This window comes from Urocampus carinirostris, chromosome 4 (genome assembly GCF_059441175.1).
Source record: "Urocampus carinirostris isolate Australia breed hairy pipefish chromosome 4, RoL_Ucar_1.0, whole genome shotgun sequence".
In the NCBI taxonomy this organism is placed as follows: Eukaryota; Metazoa; Chordata; class Actinopteri; order Syngnathiformes; family Syngnathidae; genus Urocampus; species Urocampus carinirostris.
The window spans coordinates 43,484,556-43,500,911 of record NC_142352.1 but is presented as its reverse complement, the minus strand read 5'-3'; positions in this window follow the sequence as shown (position 1 = coordinate 43,500,911).

Sequence of the window (16,356 nt, the reverse complement as noted above, 5' to 3'; positions counted from 1 at the left end):
AATGCATGTTTTTTCTGGAATATGGGAGGAAACCGGAGTGCCCGGAGGAAACCCACGCTAGCACGGGGAGAACATACAAACTCCGAAAAGGAAGTCTTGAGCTGGATTTAACCCCCACGCAGGAGGTTCCCATGACATGAACTGTGCCGCACATGCGCTAACCACTGCTCCACCGTGCTGCCATCTGACATACGTCAATATTCTAAAACCAGCCATTTTCACGGTGCACTTTTGAATTTGTTCTGTAGCTCATTTGTGCCAGGAATATTCTGTAGTAAAAATGTTGAAGGAACTACCATCTTTCCAGCTCTTGTTGTACCTCACCTGTTGCCTTATAACTTATATACTTGTATAAAACTGCATGTGAAGGAAAGTAAAATCCTCCTCAGAGGTCAGTCCTTAAGTCTGAATGTAGCGGATATTACATTTTGTACCATGACACTCAACATCACGCCGGTGCGCGACTGTACGTGCGTGCAACAGCAATGTGGGTTAATTCAGCAGTGTTCATGTTTTTTACTGCCTTGACAATGAACCTCAGAGGAGTACATCAATTTTTAATATCCATGGCTGAGGTTACTGCTCGTTCCTGCTCGCTCCAACCACAGCACTTTACACCCGCTGGTGGAGTTACTTGGCTTGTAAACTATTAAAATAGAATGTTGAGTAGCTATATTAGCTATGTCAAAGCCAGACTAATGTAGAAAATGACTTACGATACATTAAATTTTTTTCAGTGTTTCATCCTCATTCTATAATACTTTTTTTGGGGGGGAAAATAAATAGAATGGCTAGGAACCAGAATTATTTTCATGTCAGTTGGATTCAGGTTTATTTGTATAGCCCTTAATCACAAGAAGTCTCAGAGGGCTGTACAGACTACATACTACTATTACACCATCCCCTGATCTAAAATCTAAATGAGGGAAAGGAAAAACTCAAAAACCTCAGCATATGAGGAAATTAAGAAACCTTGAAAAGGCGCTGCACATGAGGTAATCCCCCTTACAGGATGACCAGGCTGCAATGGATATTGCAAAGGCATCAACGGACAATGCACAGACATCATCAACATGAAATGTAGGTAATAATCGAATGATCCGTTGTCAGCTTCCTGAGGTCAACATCTTTCATAAGATATTGAATATAAGTGTGTTTTGGGTCTATATTTACACACTTCCACTGAGGTTGCAGATCGAATCCCGGAGGACAGAGTATTCCACAGCCCTTGGGCCCAGATAGAGAACAATCTCGAACCTGCGCATTTCCTCTTGGCTCTTGAGAGCACTAGAAGAACAGCATTTTCTGAGCGAAAGTTTCGAGGGGGACATTGGGGGAAATCATCTGAAAGATATGACGGGGTCAGTCAAAGCAGAATTTTGCATTACACCAACAGAACTTTAAAATAACATCTCAAACTGATAGTAAGCCAGTGCAGGTCAACTAAAATTTGGGGTAATGAGATCAAATTTTCTTGTCTTAGTTAAAAGCCTTGCTGCAGCATTTTGTACCAACTGCAGGCTTTTGCTGCTAGACTTTGGGATACTTGAAAGCAGTACATACATACATACATATATATATATATATATATATATATATATATATATATATATATATATATATATATATATATATATATATATATATATATATATATATATATATATATATATATATATATATATATATACAGTGCATCCGGAAAGTATTCACAGCGCTTCACTTATTCCACATTTTGTTACGTTACAGCCTCATTCCAAATTGTATTAATTTAATCTCTTATCTCAAAATTCTACACAAAATACTCCATTATGACAATGTGAAAAAGTTTTTTTTTTTACTTTTTTGGAATTTATTAAAAATAGAAAACTAAGAAATCATTACATAAGTATTCACAGCCTTTGCTTAATAATTTGTTGATCCACCTTTGGCCGCAAATACAGCCTCAAGTATTTTTGAAAATGATCCCACAAGTTTAGCACACCTATCTTTAGGCAGTTTTGCCCATTATTTCTTGCAATAAGTCTCAAGTTCAATCAGGTTGGATGGGAGACGTTTGTGCAGCCAGTTTGTGCACAGACGTTTGTGCACAGCCAGTGGTTCTGAAGCCAATTTTTTGAGATCTCTGCTGTGTGCTTTGGGTCGTTGTCCTGCTGAAAAATGAACCTTCGCCCCAGCCTGAGGTCAAAAGCGCTCTGGAGCAGGTTTTCATCCAGGATATCTCTATATATTGCTGCATTCATTTTTCCTTCTACCCTGACTAGTCTGCCAGTTCCTGCTGCTGAAAAACATCCCCACAGCATGATGCTGCCACCACCATGCTTCACTGTAGGGATGGTATTGGCCTGGTGATGCGCGGTGCCTGGTTTCCTCCAAACATGGCGCCTGGCATTCACACCAAAGAGTTCGATCTTTGTCTCATCAGACCAGGGAATTTTGTTTCTCATGGTCTGAGAGTCATTCAGGTGCTTTTTGGCAAATTCCAGACGGGCTTCCATGTTCCTTTTACTAAGGAGTGGCTTTCGTCTGGCCACTCTACCATACAGGCCTGATTGGTGGGTTGCTGCAGAGATGGTTGTCCTTCTGGAAGGCTCTCCTCTCTCCACAGAGGAACGCTGGAGCTCTGACAGAGTGACCATCGGGTTCTTGGTCACCTCCCTGACTAAGGCCCTTCTTCCCCGATCGCTCAGTTTAGAAGGACGGCCAGCTCTAGGAAGAGTCCTGGTGGTTCCAAATGTCTTCCATTTATGAATAATGGAGGCCACTGTGCTCATTGGGACCTTCAAAGCAGCAGAATTTTTTCTGTATACTTCCCCAGATTTGTGCCTCAAGACAATCCTGTCTCGCAGGTCTACAGACAGTTCTCTTGACTTCATGCTTGGTGTTTGTGCTCTGACATGCAAACTCAACTGTAGGACCTTATATAGACAAGTGTGTGCCTTTCCAAATCATGTCCATTCAACTGAATTCACTGCAGGTGGACTCCAATTAAGCTGTAGAAAGATCTCAAGGATGATCAGTGGAAAAAAGATGCACCTGAGCTCAATTTTGAGCTTCATGGCAAAGGCTGTGAATACTTATGTAAATGTGATTTCTTAGTTTTCTATTTTTAATAAATTAAAAAAAAGTTAAAAAAAAAAACTTTTTCATATTGTCATAATGGAGTATTTTGTGTAGAATTTCGAGATAAGAGATTAAATTAATACAATCTGGAATGAGGCTGTAACATAACAAAATGTGGAAAAAGTGAAGCGCTGTGAATACTTTCCGGATGCACTGTATATATATATATATATATATATATATATATATATATATATATATATATATATATATATATAATCATACATTACATTATATAGCAGCATTTATTTCATATAATGGAAATATTTACACAACACAAAACTACCGCCATTTAACCTGTTTATCATATCTTACGAGAAATAAGTTATATATATATATATATATATATATATATATATATATATATATATATATATATATATAGAGAGAGAGAGAGAGAGAGAGAGAGAGAGAGAGAGAGAGGGGGGGAGAGAGAGAGAGAGAGAGAGAGAGAGAGAGAGAGAGAGAGAGAGAGAGAGTCATTATTTTTCATTCTTTACAAAAAAAGATATCTAATAAAATGGGAAAATCTGTATTACAAAAATAACATATAGTCAACCAAAAAAACCTTGATATTAGCAAAATATCTGTTATTTCCAATTTGCAATGTAGTAGTACTGATAGAATGTATATGTAAACATGTGTAAACAATTTAGCCTCACTTATATGTAGAGTAGTTGTCCTAGTATGCCACAAAGAGAAAACGGTGCAAAATACTAGTTTACAGTTCACAGATCGTAGGGGCTTAACTTCCTTTTGTGTGTCTTAGGCAAGTACAACCTGGCGGCGCCCATCCTTCTCTAGGCAGTTTCTTGGGGTAAGGGCTTGCTCCCCAACATGAAACAGATACTTTTAGTACTCACTTCAATTGTTACCAGTAGCAGGAGAAGACTCCTGATGTGACTCTGATACAGCACCTTCATCATCTGGTCACTGTTGTTTATCGGTGTAAAGCCTCATTCAGCTCTTTGGAGATGAGCCTGACCTTGGCATTGACGGGTAGCGGGGTGTGACATCGTTGATGCTAGATCCAAGATCACTGAGGAGAATCAATTTTACATGAACCATCCATCTATCCATTATCTGCACCGCTTATCCTCAGTAGTGTCGCGGGGGCGCCGGAGTCCATTCCAGCAGTGGGCAGGGGACACCCTGAACTGGTTGCCAGCCAATCGCAGGGCACACAGGGACGGAAAATTCACTAGCTCAGTCGCACCTAGGGACAATTTGGCACGGCCAATTAACCTGAAATGCATGTTTTTGGAATGTGGGAGGAAACCGGAGTGCCCGGAGGAAACCCACGCAAGCACGGGGAGAACAAGCAAACTCAACACAGGAGGTTCGATCTCACGACCTCAGAACTTTGCTGCACACACGCTAACTACTGTGCCGCTGTGCTGCCCTTACATGAACCAATTCAAAGTAAATTGAGTTCATTCTTAAACAATTATAAATTCCAAGTCAAGAGTATGACTGTATCCTAGCAGATTTACTGGCATTGACAGATATAGACAAAAAATAATTTCTGTTTTCAATTATCTGGTTTTGAATAATTTAAAAGTGTGGAGCTTTTCCCTCTATTTACTCGCACCTGCCACCTCTGGTTTCAAAACGAAGTGCAGCTTGAGTTAAGCTCTACGACACTTGCACATTTTTAAAGCCGCTATAAGAAGTGAAAGTTATTAAATAATAAGTTGACAGGACACCTATCATCTCTATTACTGCTTGCTCCAAAAAAAAAATTCTGCATGTAGGTGTTTCATCAAACTTTTAATCTACTTTTCATCTAATTGACGATTAAAAATGTCCTATGTTGTAGGTAATGTGAGACAGATTGCAGTTGTTTTTTGTTTTCTTTTACTTTGGGCACAAGCGGAGACGATTTTATCCCAATGAGACTGATATCTTTGGACAAAATGCTTCTTTCGCTCCATTTGTCCACATTTGTCTCCCGCTTTCCTCTGCTCCTCTCATCCCGGCATCTGGAATCCTGTGGGAAGATGAGGAAGAGGAGGAGATGCTGTGCTTCATCCCCGCTTTCCCCCAGGGGTTCCTGGTTTGCTGTGTGATGTCCTCTCTCACATGATGGAGATGTTTCTAATCCTGTTAGAGGTGAACATCTTCCATCGCGATATGCCAAGAGATGAAAGACGGCTGAGAAGGGAAGAGATTTTAAGAAATCGTCGTCACGTTGGCGCGTACAAGTGCACGTGTTCATCCTCATGGGACGAACCCCCGCCCCCCCCCCAAAGTGTTTTCCCCCCGCTGTCTTCCTCGATCTGCTCCCAGAGTGAGAAAGATGACCCTCTAGTTCCATCTGAGCTCTAGGCCCCTCCAGGCTGAAGCATTTCCCCCTTGCTCCGACACACTGGAGCCCCTCCGGCTCCGAGTTGCACCACAGGGAATACCCCCAATTCCCACCCAAGACCCTCTTGGCCCCTCAGACTGTACAGTACTAGGGCCTGAGGGAAGCGGTAACAAGGCTGTCTGGGAAAACAACATGACTGACTTAGCATGCTGAGAAATCCTAACAGCGCCTCCTGTTGTTGCAGTGTAGTTCTGTCACACGAGACTCCAAGTTAGTTTCTTCTCCCGGAGGTCTCGTCGCTTAGGGTCCCTTGGGATTCGCCCGGGCCTCCACAGGGCCCCCCGAGCTACATGCGCAGTGACCTTTCCAGCACATGGAGGATTAATAATGTCTTTTTTGCATAAGAAATCCCATCGGAAGCACCTGGGACTTTACCGGATGACATATGGAAAAAAAAAAATTCCTATAATCCCAATGGTAGGGAAATTAGATTTGAAGATTTGTATCTTAAATTTGACAAAAATGTACGATAAGCATCATTTTGGAAATCACCGGCTGGAAGCGGAAAGAGAATCACACGCTGTGTGACTTCTAACACTCATGAATTTAAGATAGAACCCTAAATATGCTTTAAAACCCTGATATCAATGTCATCCCTTAATTGGAAACCCTAGCTGAAAAACTTAGAAAGGCGTTGAAACTTTAATATCAATGCCAAACCCTAGTTGGAAACCCTGGCAGTCAACAGTAGTGAGACGTTAAAGCCCTAATATCAATGCTAAACCCTAGTAGAAAACCTTTGCTGTAAACCCTAGATAGGCTTTAGTTTCCTAAAATCAAGGCCATTCTTAAGTTGGAAACCCTTTCTGAAAATGTTTGTAAAGGCTAAAAATCCTAATATCAATGCCAAACTCTAGTTAAACATCCTGCTTTAAACCCTAGACAGGCTTTAAACACTTAATCAGTGCCAAACCTTAATTTTGAAACCCTATCTGTAGACCCTAGTAAGGCTGAAAACCCTGACATCAGGGTCAAGCCCTAGCTGTAAACCCTAGAAAGACTTAACCCCTAATACCAATACCTAGCACTAGTTAGAAACCCGAGTTGCCAACCCCAGAGGGGCTTTAAACCCCTAAATTTGAGGTCAAACCTTAGCTGTGAACCCTAAAAAGGTTTCAAAGCCTATTAATGCCAAGCCCTAGTTAGAAACCCTGCTCTAAACTATAGTAATGCTTTAAAACACTAATATCAATGCCAACCACTCGTTTGAAACCCTTGACGTAAACCCCCAAAAATGGCTTCAAAACCTAAATGCCAAGCCCGAGTTGGAAACCCTAGATGTAAACCCTAGAAAGGTTTCAAAACCCTTATATAAATATTAAGCCCTAGGTAAAAACCCTGTTCCAAACCATAGAACGGCTTTTAAACCCTAGCATCAATGCCAAGCCTTAGTTAGATACCCTAGCTGCAAACTCTAACAAAGCTTTAAAACCCTAACACCAATGCAAAAACCTAGTTTGAAGCCGTAGTTGGAACCCCAAGGAAGGTATTAAAGCCCTAATATCTCTTACATATCGTAAATGGTCTAAATGTGTAAATGGTCTGCATTTATATAGCGATAATCAAGTCAATGAAGACCTCCCAATGCGCTTTACGATGTGCTTCACACTTACCCATTCTCACACACACTCACATACGGATAGCAGTGTTAGCCATGCAAGGGAACTACCTGCTAATCGGGGACATTAGGGATTCAGAGTCCTGTCAAAGCACACTTTGGCGTATAACTATCGAACCTACAACCTTTTGATCCCCAGACAAGCTGTAAACTCTCAAAGAGATTTAAAACCGCAATATCTATGTCAAGCCTAAAATACACAACCAAATACACGATAAAATACATGAGAAAATAAATGACAAATTATAGGAAAAAAGAATTACGAAAATACATTAACTCATAAATACAGAAAAAATATAACAAAATGGATAATTACGTAGTTTATTTATGTGTTCAACTATTTAAATGGCATATATTTGTATGGATGTTTTTGTTATTTTTCACATTTATTTATACATATACTCGGATCAATTCACACGTCTTTCTGACACAGAAAAGCTGATTACACACTTGTTTTGGTTTCGTCATTGTGAGCCAGGTCATAAACTTAGAGCAACACTAAGATGCAACCAAGGCTGGGCCTGCAAAATCAACTTAGTCGGCTTCACCCTGCGCGCAATGAAACTTTTTAAATAAAGAAAATTCCAAAGCGGGTCTCGAGATCAATGCGGATAATGACGGCGGGAATGATTGAAAGTATTTAAAGGCACGAGGTCCTTGCGGTCGACTCATACTTGGCAACCCGCTGTTAGGAGTGAAGCGGAGTGAGTAAAATGTTCAAGTCGGCTGTCCCTGTGATCTTCTCTCGCTTCTCGATGGACCCCCCTGCAGAGAAGAACAAAGGCAAAGATGTGTCTTAATCAAAGTGCACTGGATTAAGAAGCTGCAAAGAAAATATAGAAAAATACATGAAGGAAATGCTTTTTGGCTGCCATTTTGAGGATAGAGAAGCAAGCAGGATGATTACCACCTTTGAATAAAAGGTTTGTGACCCTAAAGCAGGAGGGGTGAATATACAGCCCGCTGGCCATATCAGGCCCCCCAACATAATTAATAAGGCCCACGAAACTAAGATGAGAGAAGCACAAGAGAAAAATAAGCTGGCACATGTCAGACAATGACCTGCAATTTAAAATATGTCTGATGGATGTTGCCAAAGCTAAGCGCCACTCACAAAATAAACCACACACTGTAGCTTTGTTTGCTAACTACCATTTCAACCAGAGAACTTTTTAAAAAACAAACCTTCCCAATTGTTATTTCACTTAAAATAGAACCCGAATGCTTTTTAAGGGAATAGAATTGCACTCACCTGGATTTCTTAGACCGTGTTACTTTGTTTACCCTAATAAAATCTATGATTTTCATTGAATCAATAGCGGTATATTTGTTTCTATACTTACCTTTTTAAAAACTCAATTTTATCAAGATATTACATTTCATACAACAAAACTATTCTGAAGTAGCCCTATTATTTTTCAACGCAAATTATCGAACTTAGCGCTTAAAAAAGGGAAGTATTACTTTACTACTACTTTTAGTTGACGTTTTTGTTTGTAAATAAATGTATTTATTTGTATATTTTGAGTGGTCCAATACCAAATTACATCCAGAAAATTGAACGAATGATAAAAGCTGTTCAGATGATGATAATAGCTTAGTTCACACATTAGTTAATCTTTAGAAGAAGAATTCCTTGACTTTCACCCTTTTAAAGAACATCGTTGGTATTGGTGGGTTTACTAATATTACTACTACTACTAATAGTAATAATGATATACTGTATGTATATACCAGAGCCATATCCTCCCAGTGGGAGGTGGCTAGAGTCAAGAACACACTCACAATCTTGACTCTTTCTGGGAAATTGATACAGAGGAGGGGATTCCCAGCCCCCTCGCTCAACCAAACTGATGTGTTGCAACACCTGTCATTGGGATTCATCAGGTGACCAAACCCCCTCAATTCCAGAGTGCCAATCAGCAAGGTAACGGGTACCAATGTTGTAGGTCTTAGGTATGACTCGGGCAAGACTCGAACCAGGGACCTCCCGGTCTCAGGGCAGGCACCCTATCTCAAGTGGGGGTGTCCCCACTGCCCGAAGACGGCTGGGATTGGCTCCAGCACCCCCCACGACCCTACTGAGGACAAGCGGTGCAGAAGATGGATGGATGGATAATAATCATAACAATAATAATAATAATAATTACAACAATTATAACAACAATTGATCAGTAACTATTATTTATAACTATATAGTTTTGTATAATTATGAAGGATATACTACACAAAATATAGATTTGTAATAATGTTAATGTTACCTTTATTATGATAAGTATTATTATTAATAATAATTATTGTAATAAAAGAGCCACTTGATGGCTTGATGTTGGCCTTTACTTCCCCGGGTGGAGATAAAGAGCCTCATGGCATGAGGAAGAAAAGATCTCCTCAGTCTGTCCGTGGTACAAGACTGTACAGTAGTATTTCCCCGACATTTATAATACTTAATACACTTAATAAGGCATTTGGTGTTCAGGTTCATTGAAACCAGGTGCCAAGAAAATGTAGATATGAAACGGACACGGCAAAAGCAGACATCTCTAATGATGTTCTCGGTTCAGTCAATTATTTTAATGTCTTGCAGCCACAGACTCCCACTGTGCTTTTGAAAAGGCCTGTTTTCTTTCGGGATTGCGATGATGTTGTGTCCTTTAAAATTGAGATTTGTCCACCTGTACACACAACATGTTGTTCTTGGAAATTGCGACTATCAAAACGCAACTCAACGTGCAAATCTCTTGCTCTATTCAAACTCGCAATACTACTCCTGCTGCTTTGGGTCAACAATGCGCATGCATCTTGTTGTGATCCTGTGATGAAGTAGACTGGTCTATATCAGAGGCCGGAAATCTTTTTGACCCAAAGAGTCATCATTTCCATTTTACCCGTTTCCTCTTTTTTGTTTTCTTTCTAGTCTTTCATTCACGAAAGGCTGGGCAAAAAAAGGAAAAATATTAATTTTGGGAGAAGGGTCAGGCTTTTTAATGCACTTTTTTTTGTTTACAAAATACATCTAGTGGTCAAATATTACACATTGTCTCTTTAAATAACGATCATGCAAACAGTATAAAACATTTAAATGGTTCTATTTTTAACAAATGTGTTCCTTGGACTTAATGCATTTTATTTCAATTACATTTGTCTCGGCACAATCTTCCATACCACTCGGGATCCCTTCTATTACCACATATACGCGTATGAAATGTCCAATGCACGTCATCAAAACTGTATTGGTTTGAATTTTGCTGGAATCTTACCGACGCGATACAGACTATGTAGTATTTGCCCTCATGTAGGCTTTAGATCAGATGATGGTGTAAGTATAATCTGTAGTTTGAAATAGTCTTTGATCTGTGCAGCCTTTTGAGACTCTGTGATTAAGGGCTATACAAATAAACATGACTTGACTTGAATTCTATTATAATAACTGTTTCAGAGATTAAGACCTAAAAAAGCAGCAAAAGAACAGAAATATGAATACTGTATAACAACGTCAACAAGACAACTAAAATACTTTGCATCACACAATATTTGGAAAATAAGGTCAGGAGTGCAAATATAGCATTAACACAACTGGATCAAATGATTAAGGAAATATTCCTACTTAACTGATTCAGATAAAAAAAAAATAGAGCAGGGTTCAGGCACCTTTTTGAACGAAAGAGCCGTAAAAGCAAAATTATTTCATTTTTTTTTTTTGGTAGAGAGCCACACTATATATTTTAAGACAAAGTTCAATAAAACCTCCAAACCCGCTCTTCAGACTAAAGGTTATTCTTCAACACATTTTATTTCACTGTGTGCCATTTGATGTTTTGATGAAATCTCTTAAATAATTATAAGGCCTGTGTTCCGTATCAATATAAATATACCACTTAAAATTAGTCTCCCTCTCACAGTTACTTAAGATTGTTGAGGATTATTAGACCGCCATTTTTTGTCATAAATAATAGTTCCAAACAAGGTGCAAGAAAACAGAATACTGCAACCGATAAGGATATCCTCGTATTTACCTTTGGCGCGGTCCGCACTGAGTGAGAGAGAGAGAAGGGATGGCTGTGTGCCCACCTCGACCACTCACCCAATCAAATTGCTCTGATTGGCTTTGTGGCGTTTGGGGTTGTTTACAGTTTGTGTTGAGGGTTTTTATGAAAGAGTATCTCAACAATCAACATACTTAATTTAATAAGCTTTAATTCATAGGATTTCTTAGCAACCTACTGCCAAAACAGGGTATGATGGTGTGACACTTCAACTGTAGACCGCAGATAAAAATGCGCCCTATATATACTGACTAAACCAACTGTTTTCTCAGTGATGTTTTGGCTTCGCACCAACCAAAATTAGGATCTGGTCACCCTAATTAGAGACGCCAAAGAGAAATTGTTAAGCTGTTAAACCACATATGGCTCACGAGCCATTGGTTCCTGACCTATGGTCTACTGATGCCAAAAAGAACATTAATCCATTTATTCTATCAAGGCTTTCGTAAACTGCTTTCCATATTCCCGAGCAACGTTTTGTAGGCTTGCGTGTTCACACGCAGCTGCTTCCGGGTACGTGACATCACCGGGTCTCATATTTTATTGAAGCACCTGCTGCCGCTGAGTCACCTGATCTTATATAGGCCTGGCACATCAGCCCACCAAATACATATTTGATGATGAATATGAAGATGATGATGATGATGACGATTATGGACACCACCTTCCTGCTTCTCTGTCTATTAGCATATCTATTGTGTCCACTTTGCAGTGCAAAGCGAGCAGAAGTTGAGTTGAGCGAATGCAACATCACTGGCGATCGTTTGTTGGGCTTTTTCATTTTTTTGGGCACACCGAGTTACAAAGGCTGACACTGCCATCGTGTGGTTGCATGCGTAAAATGCTTCCGTTGACAGAACGGATAAAACAATAAAATAGTAAATCTGTCGTAGGAGGAGGGAGGCACCGACTTCAACAAGCAACTAAAGCAGGGGGCAGAGCTACCCATTGTTAGTATTTATCACAAAAGGCACCCAGTTTGATATGCATTTCGAAAAGAACAAATTATTTGATTAAACTGTCGTTGGTATGTTATTACCAGGTTAATTATTGGAGGTAGGATTATAGACTCAATCAACCATTTTAAATAATTTTACTAGAAAACAACAATGACCCAGCGCTAATGAGCTTATTTTGTAACGGGTGCGTGCGCCCCTCAGCTGTCCTTAGGGGGCACTACGTTAAAGACCCCTGAACTAAAGGGTCCAGACGAGATTCAAACCCTGACTTAAATATCTATGAGGGCAGATGTGCAGTACAGTCCAATAAGACATTGTTTCTCAACATTTATTTTAATTACTTATTTTTCCAGGGAAGTACTCCCTAAAAATGTATTATTGGGATTGTAGGTAAGTACATTTGCTCAGTAGTTATCTTAAATTGGTATCCAAGCAGTGCACCGTCAGGGCCTGCAAGGCCTACTTTTCTGTCCTAAAATGATCTGAATCAAACACTGTTTTGTATATATGTATCCATATATATAAGTGTGTGTATGTATGTATGTATTAATTTTACACGTTGCAACTCTGTTTATTAGTAAAAGGTGTCACTTTTCATAGGAAACTTTTAAACGGTAGAGTATATCAAATACTTTTGCTTTTGATCTATTTTATATTATGTGAATTTAATGAATTTATGTGGTAAAATAAAACCCTCAGTGCCAGGACTACTACACTATATTGTACTATATTTGTATTTAGCTTTTCAATAAAACGAGAAGAAATAGCACATAAAACGAGAGTTTTATCTTTTATCCCGTTTTTTTTCCCCCCATTCTAATTTGATTTTATGTTCCCTGAGACCAATCAGATATTGCATTTTATAACTGGAGAGATGCAGGGGTGGCCAACTCGGTGTCATGATTACTCATTACATACACATGTGCCCGCTTGTTTGGCACCAGCTGCTGCTGGTTACCTGATTGGTTCTCCGTCCTATTTAAGCTCTGTCCTTTATCTCGCCTGTTGTCAGTCCGTCAGCGAACCTCCTTTTTCACAAGGCAAGCATTTTTGACTCTGACTCCCGTCGGTCCCGTTTTGTCACCCGTTTTCCACTTCCGCATTCGGAACATGAACATGAGTGGCTTGCTACCCGCGTCCAGCTTGATTTCCGCATCCTGCATGTTCTTGGAGTTTCTTTGCTCAATTACACGTGAGTCCAATCACCTGGGCCATTATCAAGCTCCCCACACAGCTCGCCAACAAGCTTTAAATTTGCATTGCCTGACTTGGGGAAGAGAAAGCTCCAAAACATGTAGGACATGCAACTCTTGAGGACCGAGTTGGCCACGCCTACACAACATAAGGGTTAAATAAAAGAAATAACATTAAACTGTGGTAGCACAATACATCAACACATTTCAGGAAATATTAAGTTGAAGGCGGAAAGTGGTTAGTGTGTGTGCGGCACAGTTCTGAAGTCATGCGATCGAACCCCCTTTGTGGAGTTTGCATGTTTTCCCCGTGCTTGCTTGGGTTCCCTCCGGACACTCCGGTTTCCTCCCACATTCCAAAAACATGCATGTCAGGTTAATTGGCTGGTTCAAATTGTCCCTAGGAATGAATGAGCGAGTGATTTGTCTCTCCCTGTGTGCCCTGTGACCAGCTGGCAACCAGTTTATCGTGTCCCCTGCCCACTGCCCAAAGATGGCTGGGATGGGCTCCAGCACCCCCGCGACCCTTCTGAGGATAAGCGGTGCAGATAATGGATGGATAAGTTGAAGGACAATCAGCAGGCAACGTACCACATTTACTATTTCCTTCTGTTGTTGGGAAACAACCGTCTGATGTTCTAGTAGGCTTTTTTAGTTTAAAAATGATTTACCTAACAGCAGATGGCGGTCAGGTATCAGTAGTCTACACTAAGGCAAGAACTTGGATTGGATTGATACTAGTGTCCTGGGCTAGAATCTGTGCTCCTATTTTAACCATCACGATAATAAAGTAATTGGTCGGTGGTAAGTTTATACATACACAATTTACAGTGGAACCTCGGTTCTCGACCATAATCCGTTCCAGAACCCTGTTCGAGAACCGATTTGTTCAATCACCGAAATCATTTTTCCCATTAAAAATAATGTGAATCGTTTTAATCCGTTCCAACACCCTGAATGTTTACCAAGAATTTTTAACATAAACATGAAGCCAACCTAGGTTAATCGTACGTTCGCGTTATCGTAATGTTCCGTACGAAAGATCACGCTAACATGAACGTGTAAAAAAGATAAAAATCAGGTCGTTTACGTCATTTAGCACCACAAGTGGCTAGCGCTTCATTGGAAAGGGGGCTCCATTCCAACACCCCGAATTTTGGGCTCAGTTCCAACACCCTGAATGTTTACCTCGAATCATAAAGCTAACCCAGGCTAATCGTACGTTCGCGTTATCGTAATCTTCCGTACGAAAGATTACGCTAACACGAACGTGTAAAAAAAAAAAAAAAAAACATAAAGAAAATAATTATGAATAGGATTTCTTACCTTTGTGGTGGTCAGCAGAAGGCGCATGCTGTATTCCCTAGCAAGATCGGAAACTCGCACACCTCTTTCATATTTAGCTATTTTGTCTTTCTGAAAGGCAATAGTTGTACGAACAACTTTTCTTTTTTCACCTGTCCTGCTTGCACCGACCTTCTTTGGAGGCATAGTTAGGGGCTAAAACACTCCGTTCACCGATATTAAAAGCGAAAGCAAAAAGAGGCAAGTGCGCACGTGATAACAGTTGGTCACGAGGGGTGGGGGCGATCTACACGATCTACACTCGTACGCCGCTCAGCATCGGACTCTAGCGTACGCATTCTAGCGTACGCACTCAGGCATTACCGGCGTTCGAACTCCGAATTTTTGACCGAACAGCGAAGCAAGAATTTCTCTAAATTTTTGGTCGAACTCAGATTTGTTCGAACTGAGAGGCGTTCGAAAACCGAGGTTCCACTGTATCTTTACATTTGGATACAATTGTGTTTAAACTTAATTTACACTACTACATTTATTTTCAAAATATTGTGTAAGAAAGTGTAGTTGTCTTATTGCATTTTCATTCCATTGCTGTTTTTTTAACTTCTGAAACTGTTGGTATTTTATTTTGTACAATGTTAAAGGGTGTTTACATTGTATGTGTGCCTCGGAACTTTGTTATAAATAAAAGTGTACCTTGGTTCAGAAAGGGTTGAAAAACACTGCCTTAGACTTTTGATCTGAATCAGTTGTTTAGTAGAATTATGTTATTTTTTTTAATTCCATCACTCTATTTGCTATACATGCAAAATTTGCACTACTGACCCTATTTTCAAAATATTATGTAATGGAAGGCATTATCTATGTATTTTCATTATATCGCTGCTTTTTGGGGTCTTACAGTTGTTTTGATGGAAGCATTTAAATTTTTTATACTTATTGCATTGTAGTTATTTAAAGGGACAATGTGTAATGTTTAACCATTAGATGCTCCTGTATTGTGTAGTGAAATAAAAAAACAAGTGCTAAAAAAGCATAAGGAAAAATCTACTACCACCAAAATGAACCATTTTTCCTATTTTTTTTGCCCAGCCTTTCATAAATATAGGATAAAAAGGAAAAAGATAAAAGGAAAACAGGGGGGGGCTGTGTGAAATAAACGGAAAGAAACAACAAAGAAAAAAGGAAAAAAATAGTAAATCGAGGAAAAAAAGAAGAAAAGAGGAAAAAAATGAGAAAAAGGAAGAAAAGAGTAAAGGAAGAAAAGGTGAGGAAAAAAATGAGGAATGGGAAAAAGTCAGAAAACAGAAAGGTAAAAACAGCGAAAAGGGAACAAAATCAATAGAAAAATGATCAGAAAAAAAGCAAAAAAGAAAAGAAAAAAATACAGGTTTTTGTTTTTTAGGGGGTACACTTAGCAACAAGATAGTTGACAAATTTGTCAGTTCCCTTTAGAAAGTGTAAGAGATCTCAAACCTTGTTGAATAAATGCAAATTCCTCCGCCTACAATTAACTTTAAGAAAAAGCACACTTATATGATAGTTTATGTATTTTTGCTTATGATTCAAATCTTTATTGTTTTCTTTTAAAAAAATTGTGTTTTTTGGACTACTAGTAGGCGCTAAATATTACACACTGTCCCTTTAAAAAAAGTTAAAATATTTTTAGTGCCTTAAATCTTTGTGGTGCATTTATCGTTATTTTAAATGAACACAGAGATTATGGAATTTCCAAGCAAAAAGTATT